The sequence below is a fragment of the Rousettus aegyptiacus genome, unplaced genomic scaffold (genome assembly GCF_014176215.1).
Source record: "Rousettus aegyptiacus isolate mRouAeg1 unplaced genomic scaffold, mRouAeg1.p scaffold_m13_p_6, whole genome shotgun sequence".
In the NCBI taxonomy this organism is placed as follows: Eukaryota; Metazoa; Chordata; class Mammalia; order Chiroptera; family Pteropodidae; genus Rousettus; species Rousettus aegyptiacus.
Window position 1 is genome coordinate 75,286,274 of NW_023416309.1, and position 6,854 is coordinate 75,293,127.

At 38.8% G+C, this 6,854-nt stretch overlaps 1 pseudogene; it reads left to right on the forward strand.

The window, feature by feature from the left end:
- The first annotated feature begins 2,449 nt into the window (after positions 1-2,449).
- On the forward strand, positions 2,450-2,568 carry LOC118604312 (annotated as a pseudogene).
- The last annotated feature ends 4,286 nt before the right edge of the window (positions 2,569-6,854 follow it).

The following is a 6,854-nucleotide window of genomic DNA, read 5'->3' on the forward strand; positions in this document are numbered from 1 at the left end:
TAAACATATTAAAAAGTGTTCATCACTAATCATCATATAAATGCAAATCAAAACCATGGTGTGATACCACCTCATACCTATTAGAATGGTTAGCACAAAAAGACAAAAGATAACTGATGGCAAGGATGTGGAAAAAGGGAACCCTTGTGTACTATTGGTGGGAATGTAAACTGGTACAGCCATTATGGAAACAGTTTGGAAGTTCCTCAAAAAATTAAAAATAGAACAACCATATTATCCAGCAACCTCACTTCTGGGTACATATCCAAAGGAAACAAAATTAGTATCTTGATGATATCTGCACCCTTATATTCATTGCAGCATTATTCACAATAACCAAGATATGGAATAAACCTAAATGTCCTTCAACAGATGAATGGATAAGAAAATGTGAGATAATATATATATGCAATAGAATATTATTCAGCCTTAAAAAAGATCTTACCATTTGTGACAACATGGTTAGATCTGAAGAACATTATGCTAAGTGAAACAAGCTATACACAGAAAGACAAATATTGCATGATCTCACTTATGTGCGAAATCTAAAAAAGTCTAATTCATACAGAGTAGAATGTAGAATTATGGTTTCCAGGGACTAGGGAGTGAGGTATATAGGGGATGTTGGTCAATGGGTACAAAGTCTTAGTTATGCAAGATGGAGTTTTGGAGATCTCATGTACAGCGAGATAACTATAGTTAATAATATTATATTGCATACTTGAAACTTGCTAAGACAGTAGATCTTAAATGTCCTTACCACACACACACACAAAATAACTATGTCTGTAATGTATACATTAATTAGCTTGGCTGTGGTAATCATTCAGTGTCTACATATACCAAAAAAATCATATTGTACATGGTTAATGTATACAATTTTTTGTCTATTATACTTCTATGAAGCTAAAAAAAAAAAGCCTCAATTTTACACAATCTCTTTTAGAAAACAGAAAAGGAGAAAGTATTTGTCAACTCATTTTATGAGGTCAATATTACCCTGATACTAATATCCCTCATCAATTAAGATGTAAAAATTCTCAACAAAATGTTATTGAGGAGAACTCAATAAAGTATAAAAAGTATTATACATAATGACCAAATAGGATTTAGCCCAGGTATGCAAAGTTGATTTAATATTTAAAACCAATCGGTGTAATCCATCATATCAGCAAACCAAAGAAAAATTATATGATCATATTAATTAATGCAGAAAAAGCATTTGACAAAATCCAACACCCATTTATGAGGTTTTTTTTTAAAGAACAGGAAGTTAGGAATAGAAAGAAACTTCTTGATGAAAGCAGATACAAAAAAATCCTATGGCTATCATTATACTCAATGGTTAAAGATATTAGACTTTTTCAAGAATGTCTCTTCTCACCACACTTATTTGACATAGTACTAGAGGTTCTAGCTAATCCAATAGGCAAGAAAAGAATATAAAAGACATACAGATTAGAAAGGAAGGAATAAACCATCTCTGTCCACAGATGACAAGATTATCTCTGTATAAAATCTCTACAAAGCAACAAAACACTTCTAGAACTAATGAATGAGTTCAATAAGTTCTCAGGTTACAAGGTCAACTTACTAAAATTAGTTGCATTTTATACACTAAAAATGAATATGCAGAAACTGAAATTTAAAATACAATGTTATTTACAACTGCTTCGAAAATAAGGAAATACTTAGGTATATACTAAACAAAACGTGTACAGATTCGGTATATTGAAAATTATGCAATTCTGATGAAAGACATCAAAGAAGACATAAATAAATTGACGGACATGTGTTTACAGATTGAAAAATTTAAAACAGTTAAATGATCCTCAAATTGATCTATAGGCTTAATGTATTTTCTATCAAAATACAGTATTTCTATCAAAATACTATTTATTATAGACATAAACAAACTTATTCTAAAATTTATATGGAAAGTCACAGACCCAAAAATAATTAAGGCAATCTTGATCATTAAGAACAGATAGATTGGGAGGAGTCACCTAATTCAATATTATTGTCAAAGTAATTTAGACGATGTGGTCTTGGTGGGGGAAAGACACACAGATCAATGACACAGAATAGCAAATCCAGAAAAAGACCCACAAAAATATGCTTAACTGATTTTTGACGAAGTTTCAAAGGCAAGCCAGTTGAGGAAGGACATTTACAGGCAAACATTTGAACCTCAATCTAATCCTCACATATTATACAAAAATTAACTCAAAATGCATCACAGACTTCCATTAAAATGTAAAACTATAAAACTTTTAGAAAAAAAATAAGACGAACTCTTCAGTAACTAAGGCTAGGCAAAGAGTTTTTAGAGTTAATATCAAAAACATGTTTCAGAAAAGGGACAATTGATAAGTTGGACTGTATTAAAATTAAAAACTTTTGCTCTTGAAAAGAACTTGTTAAAAGGATGAAAAAAACAAGCTACAAAGTCTATGGCCATGCCACTCTGAACAAGCCTGATCCCGTCCGATCTCAGAAGCTAAGTAGGGTGGGGCCTGGTTAGTATTTGGATGGGCAACCACCTAGGAGTACCAGGTGCTGTAGGCATTAAAAAAATAGAAAAGGAAAAGAAAAGAATTTAAAAAAATAAGCTACAGTCTGGTAGAAAACATTTGTAAGCCACATATTCAACGAAGGACTAGTATCTACAATAAAAAAAGAACTTTCAATACTCAATAGTAAAAACCAAACAAGGAATACAATTGGAAAGTGAAGAAAAAACATGAACAGATATTTCACAGAAGAGGATGTATAGATGGCATATAAGCCCATGGAAAGATGTTTGACATCATTAGTCATTAGGGAAATACAAATTAAAACAATAATGAGATATTACTACACATCTATCAAAATGGCTAAAACTAAAAAAAAAAAAAAAAACAGTGACAACACCAAATGCTGTTAAGGATGTGGAGAAGCTGGATCATTCATACATTTTAGTGAAAAATGTAAAATGGTACAGCAGCTCTAGAAAATAGTTTGGCAGTTTCTTACAAAACTAAGTATGCACTTACCATGCAATCTAGTAACTGCACCCTTAGACTTTTATCCCAGAGAAATGAAAGCTGTGTTCACACAAAAATCTGTATGTATTTGTTCATAGGAGCTTTATTCATAATAGTTCCAAACTGGAATTAACCCAGATGTCCTTCAACAGGTGGATGGTTAAACAAATTGGATCTATTAATACCACGGAATACTACCCAATAACGAAGAGTGATCGAGATAAGCAGCATCTGAGAAGACTCTCCAGGAAATTACGCCGAAGGAAAAAAGCCAGTGCCTAGAGGGCACATACTATATTGTTCCCTTTATATAACATTTTTTAAAATGACAAAATTTTAGAAATAGAGAACAATTTTATGATTGGGGTTAGGAATGAGGGCAAGATAGGAAGGAGGTATGTGTATTTAGAAAAGGCAATGCAAGGAATTGTTCTGATGGAACCGTTCAGTCTCTTTTGACTGTGGCGGTGAACAGGTGAATCTACGTATGTGATAAATTGTATGTAACTGAACACACACACTCAAATTCATACAAGTAAAACTGAAGAAACTAATAAAGTGGCTGGATTATATCAATGTCAACATCCTGGTTGTAATACTGTGCTATAGTTTTGCAAAATGTTACCACTTGGAGGAAATGGGTATAAATACACAGGATCTCTCTGTATCACTTCTTAAAACTGCATGTGAATCTATAATTATCTCAGTATAATTTCTCAACTAATAATAAAGTTAAACATACACTTGCTATAAGATCTGGCTGTTGCACTCCTTGGTATTTACCTGAAAGAAATGAAAGACTATGTCTTTACAACGACCCGTGAGTGAATGTTCAAAGCAGTTTTATTTGTAACAGTCCAGTACTGGAACACAGGTGGATGGATGAACAAATTGAGGTCTATCCATACAATGGAATATTTGTCAAGATTTATCAAATTGTACACTTTCAGTGTGTCCTGTGTTCCATGCCTCTGTAAAGCTGGAAATAGAACAAATAAATGAGTATATGGATTAGTAAACAGATCAAGAACACATATATAAATTTTAAAATGGACAAATGAGGAATAAAGGAGTTAATGATAAATAGATTAGAGGTTTATGATGAACAGATGAATAAAGTAGAGACTGATGAATAATGAACAGGTGGTGAGCATCCACACAGAGGCCAGGCTTGTAGGTCCACTCTTGGCCCAAGTTCCAAGTTTAGACTCAATCACTGTCCTGGGTTTCTGTGGAGTTCCTGAATTTGAGGCCAAATTTGGTCTGAAGCCCAGGACCTTCAATTCCCCTTCCATGGGCTCCTGAGTTAATTGGCACTTCCAGAGAAATGCTGCCAGAACACTCTAAAATATTGTCTTAACTCTGAAAGCTGCAGCAGCCTATATACATCAGAGCAGATGTATATAGGGACAGTAATTACCCCATCTCCGTACACAGGATGGAAGCTTCAAGGAATGCAGTCAGTGAACAGTGGACTTGAATATCCTCAAGAAGATCCCAGCCCCCCTTCCCCACAGCTGTCCTGTGCTGAGATGCAGGAAGCAATTAGCTAGTGAGGTTACATACAATTTAGGAAAAGCTTTGGATGCCTGAAGCATGGTGCACAGGAAAGGATTCCAGAACAATAGGAGAATGAGGAGAGAGGAGAGTGAATGAAGGGGAGGAATTGTGGGGGAGCAGGAGGGGAGACATGGGGCAGGATTATTATCAAAGAAAGAGTAACTGGGAGAGAGTAACTGGAGAGCGTGAGGGAGACTTCCAGGACAGGGTGTGCTGGACAGAAGAGGCCCCCTTTCTAAAGTCATGTAGAAAAAAAGGCTCCTAGTGTCACCTAAAGACCTACCAGGCAGGAGGTGTGGAGCTTCACCTCCCTAACTCCCTAACCTACCTCCACCCACCCAATGTTTGCAGGGATCCCAAAGAGATAGCGATCTTCAGCCTGGAGGTAAATCCAGGGCTCAATGAACACCAGGCTTCCTCCTGTCTGACAGCCCAAGAAGGGCATTTAGCTAAGAATTGATCAACCCAATGTTAAACCATCCAAATCTCACAGCTCATTCTAAGAAGCTGTCTGGCCACTGGCTTGATCTCCCCTTCAGGGTAGGTAGAGAATGAAAGAAGAGATGTGCTAGGAGCAGGGTCAAGCCACAGTGGGGGTTTGTGCTGGCCTAGCAGCCAGATCACCTTTGTCAGCTCCATGGCCAGTGGATTCTGGAATGCTGAGCCAAAGGATGGGGAACCTCAGGCTTGAGTGGGCCTCTGAGGTGAGCGAGAAGCTTCCTGAGGTCCCACCCATTCTGGGACCCAGCTGAAACTGGTTATTGTCTCTATATGGTTCCATTTATTGGAGGGAATTGATTAGTTCAGCCTAGGTCAGAGAACTTCGTTCAGTTCCTTTACACCCTAGTCCTCTAGGATCTGGAATCATCTACCCATCGTTGAAGCACTGACGACAAATTCATTTTACAAAAATTCATTGGCTCGGGATCCTGAAGCAGGAAGAGATCTTAAGCATTATGCAGCCCATCTCCTGCTGGATCCACTCTGTCATGCCTTGAGTCTCAGGAGACCTGGCCTCCCAAAGCAGCCACACCTCCCAAGACACACTTACGTAGATTTGAAACTCCCTCGGAACCTTCCACGACCCAAGCTGTCCCACAAAGCCCTTCAGATATGCACAGACGCCAGCCATGTGCCCTGATGCCGTGGGCCTGGGTCACTTTTCCCTCAATAGAAGAGCAAAACTGTCAGTGTCCATGGTCCCCTTGTGCCTTCTCCACCTTTTCTCTGGGGATAGGGGAACGTGAGTGTTCTCTCAGTGTTCCCAGTCTCAGATTTGTGTTGTCATCCAGGGGCCGAATTCACGAGGAAGACAATTTCAAGACCGCATGTCCTAGTCAAGTTTCTGGTTGCAGGTAACAAAAACGCACTGGAACCAGTTTACACAAACAAAAACGGGGGCAATTGGAACAATAAAGGGGTGTCTTCTGGAATACAAGATGAGTGAGTTCATACAGGCCTCAAGAGGAGCTGCAACCAAGAACAGAGCTGCCAGGAACTGAGGTCACGCCTTCTTCATCTCTGCAGGGCCTCATGGTCTCTGTTTCCTTCTGCACATCTGATCTTTCTCTGTCATCTCCTGTCCTCCCCTCTCTTCCTTTATTCTCTCTCACTCCCTCTCTCCCACCCCTTCCCCTACTCTCTCAACTCAAGTCTGTCCCAGCACTGGCTTTATTTTACTCCCCATTTAAGGGCCCAGCTAAAACTGATCCCTGCATGATTTTATTTCCTGGGAGAGACCCTGTTATAATGGAGACATAGTGGTTACAGGCCTGGCCCCAGAAGCCAGGCTGCCAGAGTTCATGCTGAGGCGGGGGTCACTTTCTCACTGTGTGGCCTATGGCAGGTTCCTCAACATCTCTAGGCCTTTTCCTCATCCATGACAGAGGGCATAATACCAGTACTTATCCCCTAGGTCTGTTATGAGGATCAAATGATAAAGTGCTTGAGAGTGTGACAGACACACAGTCCATGCAATATGTTACTTTCAAAAACATAGAGTTATTCAGGGTCCACGAGAACACAAAAAAGGCAGCAGTGAATGCCGGGGTTGAAGAGTTAACAGTGGAGAGAGACGAGTAGAGGGTAAGTGGGGTGTTTGATTCTGAACAAACATCACAGCATGGATGAAGTGGGTGTACAGAGAACAGCAGGTCCTTCAAGGAGCAGGAATAGGAGTCAAGGATGGCAAGACACTTGGTTGTTAGTGTGAGCACCCCTATGGATAGGGGTATGAGGAGTTCAGTTTAAGACATGCAATCTGCAGTC